At 39.1% G+C, this 21,433-nt stretch overlaps 1 protein-coding gene and 1 pseudogene across 1 annotated transcript in view; one reads left to right on the plus strand and one right to left on the minus strand.

The window, feature by feature from the left end:
* Positions 1 to 21,433, minus strand: part of MCU (mitochondrial calcium uniporter) — a 231,389-nt gene that overhangs the window by 112,033 nt on the left and 97,923 nt on the right. The gene's annotated exons all lie outside the window — the stretch shown is intronic.
* LOC132351016 (glycoprotein endo-alpha-1,2-mannosidase-like) lies at positions 17,510 to 18,294 on the plus strand (annotated as a pseudogene).

The raw sequence follows: 21,433 nt of genomic DNA on the forward strand, positions 1-21,433 counted from the left end.
GTGCTGCTATATCAAAAACCTAAAACATGTGGTGCTGACTCTGAAATGGGGTGGCAGGTGGAGGCACGATAGGCCTCAAGGAGACTGCTGTTGAGAGCTTAAAGGAAAATGAGGAAAATTTCATCAGAAGCTAGAGGAAGTATATGTAGTGGTGGAAATTTTGGCAATATTGTCACCTGCGGTAATGTGGAAAAAAGGAAATGTACCTAATGAACTCAATGTTCTAGCTAAGGAGATTTTGAGGCAGAGTTTTAAAGGTGCTACCTACCTTCTTGTAGCTATCTATAGTAAAATACAAGTGGAAGAGAGAAGCTATTAAAAAAAAAAATCTACCTTTTTTCTTTTCAAAAAAATTTTAGAGGATATATAAATAACCTGGGATTTTCTGGGTTTGAAAATAACTTTTTCTCATTTCAAAACTTATCTCTACAGAAGTCAAACTATTCTCAAATTAAGAAATAGGTTCTAATGGAAATAAAAACAAAAATAAACAAATGGGACCTGATGAAACTTAAAAGCTTTTGCACAGCAAAGGAAACCATAAACAAGATGAAAAGACAACCCTCAGAATGGCAGAAAATATTTGCAAATGAAGCAACTGACAAAGGATTAATCTCCAAAATATACAAGCAGCTCATGCAGCTCAATATCAAAAAAACAAACAACCCAATCCAAAAATGGGCAGAAGACCTAAATAGACATTTCTCCAAAGAAGATATACAGATTGCCAACAAACACATGAAAGAATGTTCAACATCACTAATCATTAGAGAAATGCAAATCAAAACTACAATGAAGTATCACCTCACACCAGTCAGAATGGCCATCATCAAAAAATCTACAAACAATAAACGCTGGAGAGGGTGTGGAGAAAAGGGAACCCTCTTGCACTGTTGGTTGGAATGTAAATTGATACAGCCACTATGGAGAACAGTATGGAGGCTCCTCAAAAAACTAAAAATAGAACTACCATACGACCCAGCAATCCCACTACTGGGCATATACCCTGAGAAAACCATAATTCAAAAAGAGTCATGTACCACAATGTTCATTGCGGCTCTATTTACAATAGCCAGGACATGGAAGCAACCTAAGTGTCCATCGACAGATGAATGGATAAAGAAGATGTGGCACATATATACAATGGAATATTACTCAGCCATAGAAAGAAACGAAATTGAGTGAGGTGGATGGACCTAGGGTCTGTCATACAGAGTGAAGTAAGTCAGAAAGAGAAAAACAAATACCGTATGCTAACACATATATATGTAATCTAAAAAAAAAAAAAGATTATGAAGAACCTAGGGGCAGGACAGGAATAGAGATGCAGACGTAGAGAATAGACTTGAGGACATGCGGAGGGGGAAGGGTAAGCTGGGACGAAGTGAGAGAGTGGCATGGACTTATATATACTACCAAATGTAAAATAGCTAGTGGGAAGCAGCCGCATAACACAGGGAGATCAACTCGGTGCTTTGTGACCACCTAGAGGGGTGGGATAGGGAGGGTGGGAGGGAGACGCAAGAGGAAGGAGATATGGGGATAGATGTATATGTATAGCTGATTCACTTTGTTATAAAGCAGAAACTAACACACCATTGTAAAGCAATTATACTCCAATAAAGATGTTAAAAAAAAAAAAGAAATAGGTTCTAGGCAAACATCAAATTGAAAATGAACCTTTAAGATCCTTCATTAAGACCTTGACAAGACTTAAGGTGATGCCTTATAGATCCTTTCAAACAGAAAAAAAAAAAGGCTATCAATAAGGGCATGCCTCACAGATACTCTCCGTTAAACAACAGGGTTTCTAAGAATCTGAAGGGTCTTGTCCCGCTGCAGTCTCACTGGGAGCTCGAGGTTGAGAAGGGCTTACCTTGAAGAAATTTTTGGTGCGGGTTTGTCTAATGGAGTGAATTTATAAGCTGATTTAATAAGAAGCTCACAGAAGTTGGGATGCAGAAACTGTACCGACATGGACAGAAAAGGTCAGAAACAAAACAAAATGAAGGGAGGCTTTGGACCTCCCAAACTTCTATAAGGTTACTCAAGAGCAAAAAAAAAAAAGAAAAAAAAAAGAAGGAAAGAGACTAATAGAGACTAATTTTTTTTTTAAAGATTTATTTATTTTATTGATTGATTGATTGATTGCTATGTTGGGTCTTCGTTTCTGTGCTATGGTTTTCTCCAGTTGCGGCAAGCGGGGGCCACTCTTCATCGCGGTGCACGGGCCTCTCACTATCGCGGCCTCTCTTGTTGCGGAGCACAGGCTCCAGACGTGCAGGCTCAGTAGTTGTGGCCCACGGGCCCAGTTGCTCCGCAGCATGTGGGATCTTCCCAGACCAGGGATCGAACCCATGTCCCCTGCATTAGCAGGCAGACTCTCAACCACTGCGCCACCAGGGAAGCCCGAGACTAATTTTTAATGCAAAAGCAAGGATGACTCAGCAGAATCAAGAGCCCAGAGGGCAGAGTCAAGAATTTTAGCAAACAACCCCAAAGACACAAAGATTGAGCCTAATCAAGCAACTGGCAATATGTGTTTGGCTAGATTCCAGAACTGCTATCAATACGTGACTGCTATGTATCGCTTGTTTTTCCCTCTTTTTCAATGGGAGCATCTATCATGGTTATCCTATAGTACCTGTCCTGCCATTATATGTTGCAATGTATGTGGAGCAGATAACTTATCTCTTTAGTCACAGGCCTTCAAATAAAGAAGGGATGGTTCTCAAGGAGCTGTATGCAGGGAACTGTACCTGTGGTGCCTCATTCACACCTGGACTTGATATAGATAAGATCCTAGACTTGGAGTTGCTGCTGTAATGGAATGTGAATTGAGGATCTTGGTAGAGGAGTTGAATGTATTTTGCATGTGGAAAATGAATGCTTATGGATAGAGGGCAGACTGGAAAACTGTGTTTACTAAAGATGGCCACCACAACATATCCTATCCCACAGGTTTTTCTCACAATATGATGAAGCCAATAATTCTTTCCATCAAGAGGAGGATCTATGATTCTTCAAATCTGGGTAGACCAGTGAATATGGAAGAAGTAATGATACGACTTCTGAAACTAAGTCATAAAAGGCAACAAAGCTTCCACCTGGCTCCTTTGAGAGATTCACTCTTGAAAGCCAGTCACCATGTGCTTAGAAATTCTAGGTCACATAGAGAGGCCATATATAGATATTCCATAATACAGCCCCAGCTGAGGTACAAGCTAACAGCCAGCCCAGCCAGACATGTGTGAGGAAGACCCCATCATCATCTGACTGTAACCACATGAAAGACACCCCAAGCATGAACTATCTCGCTGCACCCAATCAACCCACAAAACCATGAGAGATAATAATATAATAACTGTTGTTGTTTTAGGTCACTAAATTTCAAGGTGATTTGTTACAAAGTAATATATAACATGAACCCAGTCTACCCCTCCTGAATAAATTAAACCCTCATGGCCACAAAAGGATACAGGACTGTTTACCTATATATTAAGTGGCCCAAGACTACTGAGCTTCTATAAAAATTTTCTGATAGTTCTTCCTTTTTCTGGTTATTCTCTTTTTGAGTGGTTTCAATAGCTGTTGCTCCTACTCAGATTACTGCAGTAAACCTTGAAAAGCAGCATAATCATCATTGCCACCAGCATCTATTGGGCACTAACCATGTAACACACTATACCTTACATGCACTGATGTCATTTAATCTTCAAAAGAAACTCCTGAGGTGGTACTACCATTATTCCCATATTTACATGGAGAAACTGAATGACTTTATCCAAGGTCACACAGCTAGGAAGCGGAATAGCCAGGATTCAAACTTGACTTCAAAGGCCCCACACTTTATTATTCATATGGTTCCTACTGATAAAGGGAACTGAGGTAGCAATCTCCTCTGGATAAAGTCATTTAAAAATGTCTGTTGCTTTTCAGCATTTAGAAAGAATTTCCCACACATAAGAAAACATGTTCAGAAGCGGAAAATTTTTTAATAAATTAATAGAATTTCATATTCTTACATAAATACGCAGAGATCAACTTACAAGTAATATACCTGCACTCAAACAGTAATTATTCAGATTAGTCGTACTTGGTGATTCATGGAATTTCAATAACTAAGGGAAAGCAAATTGGCTGAAAGCCTTCCTGATACAAACAAAAGTAATTTATCCTATATCTAAATAGGCTATATAATTAAGCAGAAACTTCAAAGAAAGAGAAAGAGAAAGAGTATAACTTTTTCAGCACTGTTTTAAAGAGAAAAACATTCTCTAAAGAGAATCCATCTAAGGACTAGCATAAAAAAACTTTGATACCCTTTCCCCTAGACTAGGTGTATAGATGGTATGGTAAAGAGAGTAATAATACAGAAAGGAGTGAAAATAATAAATACTAATGATTACAGTTTGCAGTCCATACATGGCATTAAACGAAAATTCTCTTTTGTCCATTTTGCACAACTTTAAGAGACAGGCCAGCAGCTGAGTTTTATAGACTTAAATTTGACTTGAAAACATTATAGTCATTTAATAATATAAAGATACTTAAGACACAAGACCCATCACTAATTTTAAATTGTTGGGAACAAGTAGGGCAACAAAGACAAAAAGTGCCACCCACCACTTCTTAGCCCTCAACAATGAGAAGATCATTTCTCTTAAAATACTTTCAACCCCTCCCCCATCTACAAAGACTATCAAGAGTATATCATATGAGGGCTTCCCTGGTGGCGCAGTGGCTAAGAATCTGCCTGCCAATACAGGGGACATGGGTTCGAGCCCTGGTCCAGGAAGATCCCACATGCCGCAGGGCAACTAAGCCCATGTGCCACAACTACTAAGCCTGCGCTCTACAGCCTGCAAGCCACAACTACTGAGCCCGCATGCCACAACTACTGAGCCCACGTGCCACAACTACTGAAGCCTGCGTGCCACAACTACTGAAGCCTGCGTGCCTAGAGCTCATGCTCCACAACAAAGAGAAGCCACCGCAATGAGAAGCCCACGCACCACAATGAAGAGTAGCCCCTACTCGCCACAACTAGAAAAAGCCCGCGCACAGCAACGAAGACCCAATGCACCCAAAAATAAATAAATAAAATAAATAAATTTATTAAAAAAAAAAAAGAGTATATCAATATGAACACTATTCCTTCCAGGGAGAATCAATCACTCTGAAGAATATCCACTAAACATATACCAATAGAGCAAGGCTTTCACGATTTTGAAATGCCTCTAAAATATCTGATCTATCTTTGTCAGGCCACAATATATTTCTTTGTTCCTTATTTCTCTATAATCAAAATGAAAAGCACTATTATGATTTAAATTATATACTGGATATGAGATCCTAGGAGATTACATTTCAAATGAAGTGCTATTATTCACAAAACTACTTCTGCAATCAAAGCTTTCTGAGCATAGTGGCATATAGCATGCCTAGCAGCTCTTACTGTGTAGCCAGAGCCTTCCCTAGACACAAACTTATAAATAATAAGGACCAGGGAATCCCAGGAATACCCAGGGTTATTATTTTATCAAGCAAAAAGAGATTCAATTTAACAGGAGATGGGGACTTCCCTGGCGGTCCGGTGGTTAAGACTCCGCGCTTCCACTGCAGGGGTGCAGGTTCAATCCCTGGTCGGGGAATTAAGATCCCATATACTGCACGGCGCAGCCGAAAATAAACAAATCAAACCAAATCAAACCCAACAGGAGATGTGTATTTCAACTCCACACTTACTATACTTTCATCTGCATTTACTTACAAAATAATAGAATTTGAAAATAAAACACATCAGAATTATCTTGCAGAGTTTTCTTTTTAATACCACAGTTTCTAAGAGGAGTATATATGATTCACCTTAGACCTCATTCAGGTAACAATCTTCGTATGTTTGTTTAGGCTGCTGGGAAGTATATGACACATACAACTTCCTGTGTATCTTACCCGCCACACCCAACCCCAAAGGGGGGTGGAAGAAGGGGGACAGAAAGTACTGAAAATAGACAAGTCTGGAACTAGCCTAAAGGTTACTGCCCTTCTCATTCTATTGAAAAAAGCCAACATTCACTTGATACAGATTCAGGGAACAGCTTTTCCTTCCTCTCCTTTGCTAAATTTTGCAACATGAAAGACACACACTAGAACCAGACCAAAATGCTGGACTGTAATGCTGTAGGGGTAAGAAAGATCTACAGAATTCAGAATTCTGATGTATATGTCTACAGTTTCAGTGGTCTATGACAATGCATGGCACAGAACAGGTTCCCACAAAGTCTCCTGAATTGAGCCACTGTTCAAACCAGAACCAAAGCCAGTAAATATATCAGAAGTGGCTGGTGGGCCATGTAGTGAGAAGAGGAACTGACATCCTTTTGAGGATCTCTGATCATGCTAGCTGGTCTTCAAATTTCTTTTCTAGTACTCCATATTTTATTGTGTGACTTAGATGGCTTGATGAAGTCTGAAATGCCTTTGAAAGAGGATAACTGCTTTAGTACCATGATTAGAAATATGAATCTAATTTCAGAAGCCCAGAAGGGTCACAAAGATTAATGTAGTGATAGTCTATCTTTTTCTTGGATGCAAATTTGATGGAGAATTCTGAGAGAACAGGACTCAATAGGGGTTAATAGGAACAGAAAGGGAAAGCTAGAAGCCTTGGAGATGAACTTCACCGATCTTACATTTGAATGAAGGGATGAGAGGAAGAGCTAATCCTGTGTGTCAAACATGGTTTAACCTTATTTTATCTGGATGTAGTATGAAAATGGAACAATTTCCCCATAAAACAAAATCAGAGAGAGAAAGCTCAAATAAGATGATTAGACTATAAAATAATATAAAGCTAGCATTATAAATTCTTATAGCTTCAACACTTGCTTGACATCAAGCTAAAGCTAATGTAGTTCTAAATACATCACAGAAGCTATAGACATTTGAGGAATGCCGTAATATAATGAATATGCATTAGCAATCACTCAAATTCCAGCCATTTGACTCTGTTATGTATTAAATGGTACTCATACTACCAACGACAGAATGTGAATTACATAATATTATTTAAATCTAAAACATCTTACTGCCTATTGTGCTAAGATTACACTCTTAAGTACCCTGTTTCCAAAATTGCTAGCCATTCAATCCCATTTTTGGAACTGGTCAAGTTATCCAGCATGTCAGTTCTGCTCACTTGACTGTGATAGGTTTTAAGGTCCCTAGAGTGTACCTGAGCATTGGTGAACTTAGAGATAGTCAATGGGAGGACCCAAAGAAAAGAAGTGAGAAATTACAAGCCTGCCCTCTACTTTTTACTCATCTAATACCCCAATCTCACCCCTTATAATAAGCCTCAAGGAGTAGACACAGTAGTCATTCGAGACAGGCGCACATGAACCAGTTACAGGACTCAAGGACTCTAAGCACCGTCTTATTCTTCCACTTAAGGAAAGAGATAACAAGACATAAAAGATTCAGGAAAACAGCAAAACTGGCTCCAAGACATCATGCCCCATTCTAGACTGTTGCCAGAGGAAGAAATTCAGACATACCCAATGCTTATTCTCTCGAGTCCCTACTTAGCAAATGTGAGGTTTATTCCAACAAACCACCTGGTCCGTTACAGCAGCTTTTAAAACAGGGGATGTTATAGACTACCAAGCGAGCACTCTGTTGAGTCAACTACTCAAGATGTACTACTAGGTGACAATGCAAAAATACAAAATGATTTTTTAAACACATCTTATTTACCTATCCCTTAGCAATATGGTGTGGTGTAACATTTCTAAATAGAACGCATTAGATGAAATTTACTCATCACTAGTTTGTATGTGCAACTATTTATACAGCCTACTACCTATGTGGTTTCACTACAATCCCATCATTTCAGTGCTACATTGGAAAGCAGTAACTGAGTTGTTTAACTAGCTGGAGTCATATACTCAAAGTCAACAACTACTTGTTTTGGTAATGGCCTAGATACCTATTAAATGAACAGGCCAGAATTCCCTCCACAGACTAGAGTACAGAATAGACTCTGTTCTTGTTTCCTGACAATTGTTATCACTTTCCTCAAGAAAAAGGTATCAATTCAGTATGTATTATGTACGGAGCAACACTGGGGTGCTGTGAAGAAAATAGAGAGGATTAAGCCAAGGTCTGTGATGGCTAAGAGGTTACAATCTAATTAGCAACACATGAAACAATCATAAAATGCACATACACTGGTTTATAACAATGTTTAAGTGCCAAATCAGAGGAAACTCAATGAAATTTAAATAACCAAGAGAAACTGAATTTTCAGTGAGTCAAGATTATTGTGGGCAGGGGTGACCAGAGAAGCTTTCTTGGAGGTGGGACCTCAGCTGGGTCCAGCAAGATATTTTATAAGGTGCAGGGGGCAGCAGGTTTGTCTTTCAAATTATGTTTTGTTTGGCTTAATACTAAAATCTTTTTATATTACATTATAAAGCTGATAGGAAGTTTACCCTTTTAAGTTTGAGATTAAAATATGGTCCCTGAAAAATCTTTCCCTCTCTCTATAGAAATTTTCTTGGCTATTTTGCTGTTTGAAGTTCAGAAGGTATAGATTTATAAGAGAGGGTAGGAGAGCACTAATTTGATGGTTTGCATAAGAACAAGTACTGTAGGAAATACCTAAAGCTTCAAACTCACATTTTCTACCAGTGTTGGCATGTTTCCAGGAGGACTGAATTCAGTGAGAAAACTGGAGAAACAATGTTTGTGTTACAAAATAATTTAATCCCAACAAATCTGTGAATTAGTAACTATTATCCTAATCCTTCAAATGAGAAAACTGAGGTGCAGGGAAGTTATACAGCTAAGAATCAGCACAGCTAGGATTTGAAATCAGATGTATCCGATTCTAAAAACTCATCTCTTTCTGCCATACGTGACTTGTTTTTAGGTAGCAAAAAGAATGGCTGCTCACTCCAGGCTGATGTGTTCAAATACAGCATAAAACAGTTATGTGTGTGTGTGTGTATGTCTGTGTGTATAAACCTAGCCAGAATTCCACCAACAGCTACCCTGAACTACATTAACTAAACGGGGTGACATCTCTGAACACTAATCTCATGTCTAATGAAAATATTTCTATGGCAAATCAGTCCATTATGTATCATTCTATTCTTGAACTTCTACTGCATTGCTTAATACCTTATTTAAAACAGTCTTGTTCACTTACTGTTCCATAGGCAACTTTCATCTCCTCAAATTGGTAAGAAACACCTTGTAGACAAGGACATATTCTTCTTCTTTAGAATCTGTAAAGTGCTCAATATGTTCCCATAGTATATATTCGATAAACATCTATTAATTAAGAGTTTCTGAGCAACACCCCTTTAATTTCTATAAAAAAAAAATCTCCTTTCCAAAAGGATTCCTTCAACCACTTCTACTATTAGATAACTAACACTAAATTAAAATAAGTGGCTACACATATAATGGCTTTTTTTTCTTTTTTACAAATTATACTAAGGTGAATATTGCTGCTCTTGTAGGATCTTACTTGTAATAAGACAAGGGTCAGAGATAAAGTGAGCCCTTACTTCCATGAAAGGAGCCAACAAAAATTACATAAACACTAAAAAGTGAATACAATTGCAATTCTGGAATATATGCCAACACACAAAAGAAGCTCATTTCAATTTGTCGGATAAATGCCTACTCAACAAGCGTGACTTCCTAGAATATAGTCTATTTTATATTCTGTTTCCTTAATCTGCCACTAACTGTGACAATTAGAGAATGTTTTTGGACATTGAAATATATTTCTGTAATACACTGTTTAAAAAACTCTAAAATGTATTTTTTAAATGCACATCTAGTCCCTGCATACCATCTGCAAGTTTATAAACCTAAGTGGTAGGGGGTGGTAGCAGGAGGGGAGGTGGGGAAATGTGTGGAAGCAGAGAGAGAAGAGAAAAAGAAAGTTGTAGCTTCAGTAAATACACAGCCACTAACCTTGCTGCAGAGACACCAAGGTTACTGGAAACCTGCTAGCAGTAGGACTGCCAGGTTTGTGTGGAGCTGCCACTATAATCATTTGCTTCGCTGACCGTGTGATATATGTGGAAATTGGGGAGATTCTCCTGCTGGATCGTGAAACTATATCTGCATGCTAAATATCTAAAGGAAGGAGGAGCCCTGGGGAATGGAAAAGAAGGGCAATCCCTTAACTATGTGGAATCCCAACTCCCCTGACAACAAGTTAAGACTCTGCTTGAACAGCTCTATCAAGCAAGTAAAAGACATACACTAGGAATTGGTTGATTCATGTTTTAAAATCATCCCCTATGTGCTTTTTGCTCCTCACTCCGACAAGGGCATTATCACTTTAGAGCTGAAAATATATCAGCATTTAGGAATCTCCCCAAATTCACTGGGTAGCAGGAATTCCTCACACCAGTGCCCTGAAAAGGCAAGGTCGCTCTGCAATCTACTTCAGCCAGGGAGGCAGATCGCCCAGCAGCCCTCTCACACTCACCCACGCCTACCCAGGGACAGGCTTTTCCCCAGCACTGGCTCCCTGCATAGTGCCACATTAACATTTATGGGAGCTGCTGGGTGCACAGAGGGCTTTTCCTGACAAACAAGGGCATCCAGAGATCTAATCCCTGCCGACAACTGCTTTGCAGGACTTTCTGCCCTTCTTAGACATGCCAGCAGGCAGCCAGCTTACTTAAATCTATTCTTTAACCTCTCCTAAAACTATATGTACCCAGTTAAAAAGTGTAACTACCTTCAACAAAATGCTCAAGAAAATTATGCATGGCTACAAGACAGCTTGATTTTAAGTAAGTAACTTACGCACATTAGCTTTTAAAAACCACAATTACTATCTGCATAAGACACATGCTTCTAAGAGATCTATTAAGAAAACAGAGCCACATTTTCCCAAATTTGACAGTGTTAATTTGATAAGATCTGAAAAAACAAAAGTAAAGAAAACAAAAGCCTATGTACTTCCTTTTAGTCAAATTCAAAGCAAGCAATCTCTCTCTCTCTCTCTCTGAATTAGGCATTCTCTTCACTGGTTTTCAAGAGGGAGTAGAAGGAAATATCTTAATGCAACCCCTCACAGATCCAAGTAAATGGGCTATTCAACCTTGCAGCACAACATGAAGGGTTAAGCAAGGAGCTACATCATCCAACAGTGCCTGGTCTTCCCCTGGCTTCCCTTGGATCAAGCAGCAGGGTTAATTATGTGGAAAGGCCAAAAAGGTACAGTAATTAGATATTGACTTTTGGGGGCTGGTAAATTTCAATAATGCCTATGGTTCTAGACTTCATAATAAGCTTCTATTTAACCTGCTTTTGAAACCAAAAACTCAAAGACAAAGTAAAAGAATTTTTTAAAAAAGAAAAGAAGAAAATAAAAAACAATACTGCTTTTTTTTTTTTTTTTTTGAATTTGTAGTTAATTATGAAGAAGATCCTTCCCACATGCATCTGATTTTAGGGACTTACATTTTGTTCTCCACCTCACTCCACTCTTGTGTTTTTCTTGGTATGATCTCTGCTCTCTCCCTTCCTCTGATAACACTTTGGATACTACAGCTCTCCCCATGCCCCTGCCCCAAAAGCCTCTATTCATCCTGCAATGTTTAACTTGACATGTTTTTCCCTCAGCAGAAAATGGGCTAGAAATCCCAACACTGTTCCACTAACCAAGCTCTCCTAGGGAAGAAGAAAGTGTTCACACAGTACATGCAAAAGTCTCTCAGATGCCAAAGACAGGCCCAAAGTAGTAGCATGTGGCAATTCCATATCTGAGTCCAAAACACACTCCTTCAAGGAGCCACTAGTTTGCTTTTATCACACCTTTTGTCCTAAATAATATTCTAAAATGAATAGCATCACACTTGTTTTGGACATGAGGGTAGGGGTGAAGGAACGGCAGGGAATTAAAAACCATAATCTAATCCTTCGAAATATCTAGAAGTTTCACTAGATGCACCCAGATGGCATACCTTTGTCAGGTAATAAAATCCAACTTGAAAACAATCTACACAATGACATTCTCTAGCCAAGGTGGAGCACGAGCAATGCAGTGGTTTCATTTGAACTGTTCAGTGAAGTACTTAGGGTGGATATTGATTATGCTTGAAGTGCATTCAGCAAAAAAATTCAAACCACTTGAGTTACTGTTTCTTTTTTTTTTTTGTCTGGGAATTCCCTTCACACTTTCCTGTAGAACTATAGGCTATAAATTACTCAGGTTTGCCTTAGCAGAAGAAGGGTCCAGTGAGAGACACCACCAGTCACAAACATTTCTAAATTCTCTGCATTCTTGATCATTTATCTTTTGATAAATGGGCTAGTCCCTGATATACTACTGTAGGATGTTGGCTCATGGTTAGACAGCTACACTAGAATCACAATAACCTCTGTTGTTCCTGGCTTTGCTAACTACCAGCCAAGATACAAATAAAGCATGAGTCCTACATATAAGGGACTTAAAAAACTAGTAAGGGAAACTAGACACACATCCTTGCAACGTTAAATAAGAAAACAAAAGTTAAAACTGGGTTCCTCAGAAGAGGTTGAAATTCAGTTAGACTTTTAAAAATAAGTAGGATTTAGAGAAAGAATAAAGAACATTTGGGAGTGCATGGGCTAAGGAATACATATGGTATGAAGGTGAGAATGTACCAGGCACACTATAAGTGGAAATGGACCAGTTCAAGTACTGCTACACCTCTATAACCACTTCATAACGGAGATTTTTGGGTAAACTGAGAAGGGATATGCATTCCTCTGTATTGCCAATTCTTGAGTTCCTCCCACTGAATGTGTGGTTAGGGTATATTTTGTGGAATCAGCAATGGTGAAGAACGGATCCAGGACAGAGTATGGAGAATCACGATCCAAGGACTACAGAGGGGAGTCTGTAGTCTCGGCAACAACCACTGGTTTCCCTCATGGAAGTGACCCCCCACTCTGATGAGAGTGAAAAGGAGTCTCCCCTTTTTGTGGCCTATGCATGACCACAGATCACAGTGTCCTCATTTCATTAGAACTGACCATTTGGATCATCTACAGATCCTCTCACTAAAATGGGTTCCAGGATCACTGGCCCTTCGGCCAAGCCACAAAGACTTTAACTATATCAGAGCAACCACAGGAAGGAAAAAAAAAAAAAGAAAGGAACTGACATGAAAAGTAGATAGCTATTTTTCTAAAGTATGTTTGGGAACTAAGCAACTTGTCTTTCTCATCCTTCCCTAAGAATTAGCTCAGGTTAAGCTTTCACACTTAAGTCTCAATCAATTCCCAGAAAAACAAAACATCTGCTTCTAGTACAACCACACAACCATCTGTTTCTGAAAACAGACATAAACACCCCAACTCCCAAAGCCTTGTTTTAATCAAAAATGGAATGAATGGATGATGTTTCACACACAGTATACTTTGTGTATATTTTGCCTTTGAGAATACTCACAACCTAAAACCTGGCTGGTCTTAAGATGAATTTAACCCCACAATTCATTTAAAATTATTAAATCTAAGAAACTGAAGAGGCTGTATCAAAAAGCAAAGTGTCAGCAGCAAAAAGTAACACATGGGGAGAAATTTTAAAAGCTGGCAGCCCAGGCTGAGGATATGATCAGTTTATACATCTAAACAAAGAGGTCCCTACTGGCTCCGAGTAGCCTCAGCCTCAACAACTTCTTATCCCCAAACTCCTTGCCTGACAAATTCAAACCATCAAATCTTTCCTGATTACCAATAACAAGACACCAAATTCTACAGCAAAAAGCTCTCTAACATTCCCTCCATAGTATCATCCCCCTTCACCCCATTCCAGTGTTCCAATTCTTAAAATTAAATTAAGATGGCAAAAATATCCAGAAATAAATGAATAAACTATTCATTGAATTACTATCTCTACGTGCCTGTCAGACCAATTAAATGGGCATCACAATATCACCAAATTAAAAGAACATTCTGGGGACTTCCCTGGTGGCACAGTGGTTAAGAATCCGCCTGCCAATGCAGGGGGCCCGGGTTCGAGCCCTGGTCCGGGAAGATCCCACATGCCGCAGAGCAACTAAGCCCGTGTGCCACAACTACTGAGCCTGCACTCTGCAGCTCACAAGCCACATCTACTGAGCCCGCGTGCTACAACTACTGAAGCCTGTGCACCTAGAGCTCGTGCTCCACAACAAAGAGAAGCTACCGCAATGAGAAGCCCGCGAACCGCAACGAAGAGTAGCTCCTGCTCGCCACCAACTAGAGAAAGCCTGTGCGCAGCAACGAAGACCCAATGCAGCCAAAAATAAATAAATAAATAAATACATTTAAAAAAAAACCCTATTTTCCTTCAAAATTTAGAGGTCATTTCTCCAATATTTAGTAGATTTCACTGTTGAGAAGCTTGAGCTTTGAATTCTGATCTTTTGTAGTAAAACCTGTTTTTCTCTTGATTCTGTATGATTTTCTTTTTTAAAATCATTACTATGAAATTTAAGAGGTCCTTTGATGTGGATCTCACTATGCTTGGCAACTGTTGGATTATTTCAATATAGAAACTTGTATTTCAGTTATGGAAAGTTTCTTGGAATGGCTTCTTTGATGATTTCTTCTCCTCCATTTCTACTATTCTCTATTTCTGGAACTCCTATTACTTGAACCTCTTTTGGTTATTGAATCTCTTGGACGGGTCCTCTAATTTTCTTACTCTTCTCTCCTAAATTATATTTCTTTCTTTTAGTTCTAGTTTCTTGGTCACTTCAAAACTTTTATGGAATACTCTGTTATGTTTTTAATTTCTAAAATCTGGTTTTCTGAAAGTTCCTTTTTTAGAGCACCATATACTAGATGCATTACTTTTTTTCTGAGGATTATTAGTGATATATTAAAATTTTTTTTTCCTTCTTCCTGCATAAGCTCTGTTCCCTTTAAACTGCTGTTTCCTATTTGCTTTGGCTTTGCTCATATTAAAACTGTTTCTCAAATATCTAGTGATCTTTCACTGATTCCTCATATTTAGGAGTGGGGAGTGATGGCTAAAAAGCTGATTGGAAACTTTATGAAAATAGTGGTCTTCACTGCAAAAGTGATCTGGTTGTGCTATTTCCCTGGGGATACCCACATGATTAGTATCTTTAAGTCTTTTCTTTCAGATTATGTCAGGTTCTCCAGAGAAAATTACCAATCTCTTACTTTGAAGGTAAAAGCTTGTCTGCCAATGTTCTCAGAGCCAAATGAGGGAAGCAGGCTAGAAATACCAATATTCAATACATCAATTTCCATTTATTCCTCCTCTTTCAGTACATTACCCCTGCCCTCATGGTGTCCAGGGTTCCTCATTCCAGAAAATCTCTGTTTCATTTTTTTGGGGGGATTAAATTTTCAGTTTTCTTCCAGGATGGGGGAAGAGAATCTGGGGGACTAAGTACCATGTAAAGAGATTTTCAATGAATCCTTCAACTAATTTCTCCTGTTGTCTCATTCCCATTTCACAAAGGTATTGGAAGATGTTTCAGGGTAAGCCAGGTTCCTTTTCAATTTACACCATTACTAATTTCAGGATTCAGTAAAGAAGTACTCATTCTTCTTCTCTTCAGATTTCTGAATCTAAAATTTCCAGTCCCTTCCATTTCCCTCCCCTTTCCTTTGTCTTTTGTTCCCATTGTGGATTTATGCCTAAAAAACCAAAAACCTTTGTAATTTTAGTGGAGTTTTGAGAAAGAGTGAAGGTAAATCTGTGTTCAATGAACCATCTGACTATAGTTAACGATCTAACAGTAGTCCCCCCTTATCTGCAGGGTATATGTTCCAAGACCCCCAATGGATGCCTGAAACTGTGGATAGGACCGAATCCTAGATATACTATGCTCTTTCCCATACATACATACCTATGATGAGGTTTAATTTATAAATTAGGCACAGTAAGAGAATATCCAAATTTCCAGCATCACTACTCTTGTGCTTTGGGACATTATTAAGTAAAATAAGGGTTACTTGAACACAAGCACTATGTTACCAAGACAGTCCATCTGATAACCTGGATGGCTATTAAATGACTAATGGGAGAGATATGCTGGACAAAGGGATGACTCACATCCTGGACAGGACAGAGCAGGATGGCAAGCACACTACTCAGAACAGCTCACAATTTAAAAATTATGAATTGTTTATTTCTGGAATTTTTCATTTAATATTTTCTGACCGTGATTGACCATGGGTAACTGAAACTGCAGAAAGCAAAACCATGAATAAGGGTATACTTATAAGAAAGTTGTTAACAGAATACATCCTAAGAGTTCTCACCAAAAAGAGAATTTTTTTTCTTCTTTTCTTTTTACTCTATCTATATGAAATGATGGATGTTAACCAAACCTACTGTGATAATCATTTCACAACATATGTAAATCAAACTGTACATCATGCTCTACACCTTACATTTATACAGTGATGTATGTCAATTATTTCTCAATAAAGCTGGAAAAAAATCTACCATCTTTAACTGGAAGCACCCACATTTCTTTAGATCATATCTGAAATCCAATACTAAAATCCAGGGGCAGATCAAGCCACAGAATTCCAAAAAGCTATCTTGGTGATAATAGTAACAGTAAAGTTAAGGTACACTGTCTACTATACTTTCCCCCAGCCTTTAAAATTTGCCACAAAGCCGAGAAAGAAAAAAGTATAATATTCTAATAACCATTAGGTGTTGATGGCCAAAGGTAGCTCGAAGGTTAACTTCAAGGTTTTGCGATGTTTGTTATGGTTTTAAAGAATGATAAGAGTAATGGAGGTGGCACTCATTGAAATGCATTAGCATATGCTAAATGACACACCCACAGGCACCAGGACAGTTCCAAGGCTAACCATAAAAGGCCAAAAAGTGGGCAGCGGCCCATATCCTGGAAATCCCCACCCCTTCTCCAAAATAGTTGGAATAATCCTCCCACTTGTTGGTCTATGAAATTACCCAGCCCATAAAAACTAACCACCCCGTATTTTGGGGCCACTCTTGACTTTTGAGATGGACCGCATTCTGTCTATGGAATGTGAATCTCTCTAAATAAATCCACGTCTTACCTATCAAAAAAAAAAAAAAAAAGAGTAATGGAGGTGGGGAGACATAGGGATGGACTTGAGAAGCAAATCACTTCTTTTCAAAATTTATTTTTCTAAATGTTTTCCACTGGGTACCATTTTCCTTACTGTCTTTAAGTTTCATAAAGAAAATCTATTCTGTCCCGCCCCTCAGGCTCCTTTTGGGTGGTGGGGCTGGTTGGGTTTCTGCTGTGCTGAGGCTGCTGGCTTTTGCTTTACTCCCAGCCTCTCTGGCTCTGCTGGCAGAGTCCCTGCTGACAGCCAGATTCCTAGACCCTGGGCTGCTACATTCCATATATAGGAATTTTACTCCCTGGAGTTATGCAGTACAGAGTTTGAAGGACTGTATGAATTGGTCCTTCCCAGAAATAAGCAGCTAAACATTTACTAGTTTGGAGTTTAAAGCATGTCATCATCGAAGTTTCAAAAAAGGACTTGTATCATTTTGTCACTTTCTATTCTATTTATTTTCTCTCTGATGATAGGTTTAAAAATGGGAAGACCAAATAAAGCTACTTCTGGAGATCCTTTTGGACTTGATCTTCTTCCAGAACTTCACTGATGAACTACTCACTTGGGGGAAAATTTTGATTCCCCAAAGAGTGACACAATCAGCAGTGAAACAAATATCAAGAATTTAAAGCTGTTGAGATCACTATGAAACCCTCCAAAACCTCTGAACCTTACCTGGGAGAATTGTCACTTCTGAATTATGAGTTACATGTATTTTATTACAGTTGGTACAGAAATCTACAATTTGGTGGAATCATCTTGTCTTGGAGCTTTGGGAACCCAGAATAGCCAGGAATTATCCACAAGGGAGACCCAGCCCCCGAGATGACACTGGCTCCAGCTTTTACCCTGAGAGGTTCTCAGTGTCCTTTGGTCATAGAAACTCACATGAAACAAATGCACTCAGCTGCAATTAGTGTACTAGTATTAGCCCTATCTTGGTACCCACCTGATTCAAATGATGAGAATGATGAAACTACTGATGACTTAGTACCAACTATTTTGGATAAAGATCATATATATAATCTGAAGCAGAAAAGAAAGAGGAGTAAAATGTTCTTTTGTGAAGATAATACAGAAATTAGTGAAGATTTACACACTAAATTTCTTAGGCGTCTACTAAAAACAAGAGTTGTTAATTATGAGAATTTAAGTATTTATAAAGAAGTTAATAAATAAACTGCTCCAAAGAAGGAAGGAAGGAAGGAAAGAAAGGGAGGGAGGGAGAGAGGGAGGGAGGGAGGGAGGGAGGGAGGAAGGAAGGAAGAAATCTATCTTAACTAATGAATAAATGAAACTTTTGAAAGTTTCTTAATACATATATTACACTGACCCTTCACCAGGCAAAGAAAATTCTACGATGGAACAGTATTCTAAGAAAGTAAGCTTAGGGGTGCATGGAACAAGGAAAATCTGGGGTCACTTTCCCTCAGGACTTGGGCTTCTATCACCAGTGTGAATCAAACATCTAGTGGCCTCTAAGTTATAAAAGACAACTAAGTAAAGAATGGATGGGGGATTGGAGGATTCCCTTATAACATGTTCCCAACTTTCATTGTTATTTCTCTTGTCTACCACCTCTGGCATGTGACTGTCAGGTAACAAGTGTTGGTCCAGATAATGACTACACAAAACTTGCATGCCGTGAAGAAATGGGAATACAAGCAGCCCAGCAGATTTTCTTCTCATAAACTAGTTTAAAAGCATGAATGAAATCACAGTACTGCTCAAGTAAAACAATTCTCGTTTCACTAGAACACCATACTGAGAGTCAAGAGAAGATTCTTCCCCCGCGCCACTCACCAAATTAGGAAATCACATAGAAGAATATTTTCCCCACAAATCTGCTCTCTCCCTTGTACTCCTCCTTTCAGAAAATGGTACTATCATTTAGTTGTTGAAATTATAAACTTGGCTATCATTCTTAACTTCTTCCTCCCACCTTCCTTCCTTCAGTCACCAAAAACTGTGAGTTCTAGCTTTTATATAGCTGTTAAATCCATCTGTTTCTATATCTCCAAGTCCCTGTCTCCCATCTATCCTCCACAACATAACCAAAATTATCTTTCTAAAATGCTAATCTTTTCATGTCACTCTCTTGCTTAAAACCCATTTCACTAGCTTTAAGAATTTTTAAAAGTGCAAATATTTAAGGGGAAGAACAAAAGCTGTAACAGATTTCCAAGAGTTCACTGTCATGAGCATATACTTGGGAAAGGGTCAAAAGAAAAGATATGGATTAGTAAAATGCCAGGAGGAAAGAGAGGAGCAGCAGTGGGGGCCAGGCTGTGATTAAAGCCAATGCTAAAATTAAAGGCGGCATAAAAACTATTTTTAAAAATGAGTAAATTGCCTTTGTGGCACATTAAAATTGTAATATTACTTCACACAATAACTTAGATTTTTCAATTCAATAAATATTTAATAGAGCTTCTACTACATGGAAGGCTTTGGGTTATCCACTTATTTGCAGTAGCCACCATTCCAAACACTTGCCACAATTCCACTTCCCCCATAGCCTACCCACAAGATAACACCTTCTCTGACTTCACTTAAAAACAGAGTTACAAAGTATTTATGGATGGAATAATATGTTGTCTGTAATGTGATTTAAAATAATTCTGGGAAGGGAGCTAGTGGGGGGAGGGGAAAGATATAACAAGATTAGCAAAATGTTCATATGCTGAAGTTGAATAATGGGCATGTTGGGGTTCATGGATTAATTATATTATTCTCCTCACCTTGTGTATTTTGAAATTTTTCTATGATAAGAAGTAAAACTAAACCAAAAAATATTAAAAGAAAAAGTGACCCTAGTGCTAAAACACAATGCTTTTTTCATTCAGCAAGGTTTCATACAGGATAGGTAGGTAGATTTTCGTATTTCAGGCATCGCTTTGATATGATTTTGAACCACAATTAGAAAGGCTATTCTTTCAAATTCAATTGTGTAACATAAAGACTTATACCAAAAATTAAAGAGAAAGTGTATGAGAAATCAAAGTTTATTTTCTTAGGTAACAGCTTCTGCAACTGACATATAGAAACCACATTTGCTTTAAGAAAACCTGAGTAGTGGGCTTTCCCTGTGGCGCAGTGGTTAGGAATCCGCCTGTCAATGCAGGGGACACAGGTTTGAGCCCTGGTCCAGAAAGATCCCACGTGCCGCAGAGCAACTAAGCCCGTGTGTCAAAACTACTGAGCCTGCACTCTAGAGCCCGCGAGCCAGAACTATTGAACCTGCGTGCCACAACTACTGAAGCCCGCACACCTAGAGCCCATGCTCTGCAACAAGAGAAGCCACCGCAATAAGAAGCCTGTGCACCGCAACTAAGAGTAGCCCCCACTCACCGCAACTAGAGAAAGCCTGCGTGCAGCAAGAAAGACCCAACACGGGCAAAAAAAAACACCAAAAAAAAAAAACCCGAGTAGCACCATACTTCCATTCTTTTGTTCCTTGATCCATTACAGAAAAAAAAATTTTTCTTAAAGTTAGTATCTATTTCACAAATACTTGATTTTAAGTAGTTCTGGTTGATATTATAGGATAGGCTACAGGACGTTTTGTACTTCCAATAATGAAGTTTCTATGAATATGATCATGCTGTTCTCTTTATCTCTAAAACTACCCTTGGTGTTGGTTATAATGCCCTACAGCAGCAGTGGGGGCGGGGGAGCATGGTTCAGGTGGTAATGTGAGCGATGGGGAGCAATAGGGAGCGGCAGATGAAGCTTCGCTCACTTGCCCACCACTCACCTCTTGCTGTGCAGCCCGGTTCCCAACAGGACCAGTACCAATCTGGGGCCCAGGGGTTGGGGACCCTTGGCCTACAGCAGGGTTTCTTAACTTCAGTACTAGTGACATTTTGGGCTGGATAATTCTTTGTTGTAGGGGGCTGTCCTGTGCACTGTAGTATGTTTAGAATCATCCTTGGCCTCTAGCCACTGATGCCAGAATCAATGCTGCCCCCAATCAGTTTTTGACAACCAAAAATGTCTCCAAATATCTCCGTGGGGGGTGGGAGGGTGGCAAAATTACCTCCTCTTGAGAACCACTGCCCTCCAGCAATTACACAATATAATTTTTGCTTACTTAAAAAATACCCGGGACTTCCCCAGTGGTGCAGTGGATAAGAATCCGCCTGCCAATGCAGGGGACATGCGTTCGATTCCTGGTCCGGGAAGATCTCACATGCCATGGAGCAACTAAGCCTGTGCGCCACAACTACTGAGCCCATGTGCCGCAACTACTGAAACCCGTGTGCCTACAGCCTGTGCTCCGCAACAAGAGAAGCCACTGCAAGAAGAAGTCCGTGCA

The sequence above is a fragment of the Balaenoptera ricei genome, chromosome 16, assembly GCF_028023285.1.
Source record: "Balaenoptera ricei isolate mBalRic1 chromosome 16, mBalRic1.hap2, whole genome shotgun sequence".
Classification (NCBI taxonomy): domain Eukaryota; kingdom Metazoa; phylum Chordata; class Mammalia; order Artiodactyla; family Balaenopteridae; genus Balaenoptera; species Balaenoptera ricei.